The 770-nt window shown below is 46.8% G+C and overlaps 1 protein-coding gene across 8 annotated transcripts in view; it reads right to left on the bottom strand.

The window, feature by feature from the left end:
* ptprz1a (protein tyrosine phosphatase receptor type Z1a) overlaps nucleotides 1–770 on the bottom strand; it is a 168,935-nt gene that overhangs the window by 163,191 nt on the left and 4,974 nt on the right. The window lies entirely within an intron of this gene.

Here is a 770-nt window from a genome sequence, read left to right on the forward strand (position 1 = left end):
AGTGGACGTTTGCTCACCCTACACTTTAATTGAAACCGAAACGATAAATAGCTATATCATTTTTAATAAAATCACTCAAACACGCAGGAGTTCAAATGATGAGGCGACATCATTTTAGCAACAAACCAAACAATAAATAACCATATCGTCATTTATAAAATCGATCAAACAAAAAAGTTCTTTCCCATAAGCCATAAGTGTACCTTCTTTTTTTTCTTATTGTGTCTTTTCACACAGACTTGAAAAAATGGGAACCTGTCCTTTAAAAAGAAGAAGACAAACCATAACTCCCATCAGTCATATTCAGCTTGGGCTTGGCATGCTTGGCGTCAGTGGCGTTGGGCCCCTGCATGTGTTTGATGGACTGGCTGCCTGACTGTGACAGCCATCTGTCAGCAGACTCCCTGTTAGACAACAAGGGGCCCGGGGACTCCATGAGCCCGGGTGGAGCGCAGGGCCCGGCTGGCACTGCCCATTCACAAATATCTTTTGGGAGGACAGATGGTGGCGAGTCTTCTCCTCATGTGTCTTTTCTTCCATCCACCATTCCAGCGCTGCCTCCTCAGCGAGCTGGCGCCTCCTTTGTGCCTCGACGTTTCACCAGAGCGTCATTTTTAAATAAAAATATGAACAAAAAACAGCCCAAATGAAAAGGGAGGAGGCGTGAGGGAGCACGGGGGCTTTCTGCAGGTACCAGACCGTCCAGCACAGGCCCGGGAACAAAAGCTTTCACATCTCTTCATCTAAAACTGGCTCCGACCAGCTCTCAC

Source organism: Etheostoma spectabile, chromosome 8, assembly GCF_008692095.1.
Source record: "Etheostoma spectabile isolate EspeVRDwgs_2016 chromosome 8, UIUC_Espe_1.0, whole genome shotgun sequence".
Lineage (NCBI taxonomy): Eukaryota > Metazoa > Chordata > Actinopteri > Perciformes > Percidae > Etheostoma > Etheostoma spectabile.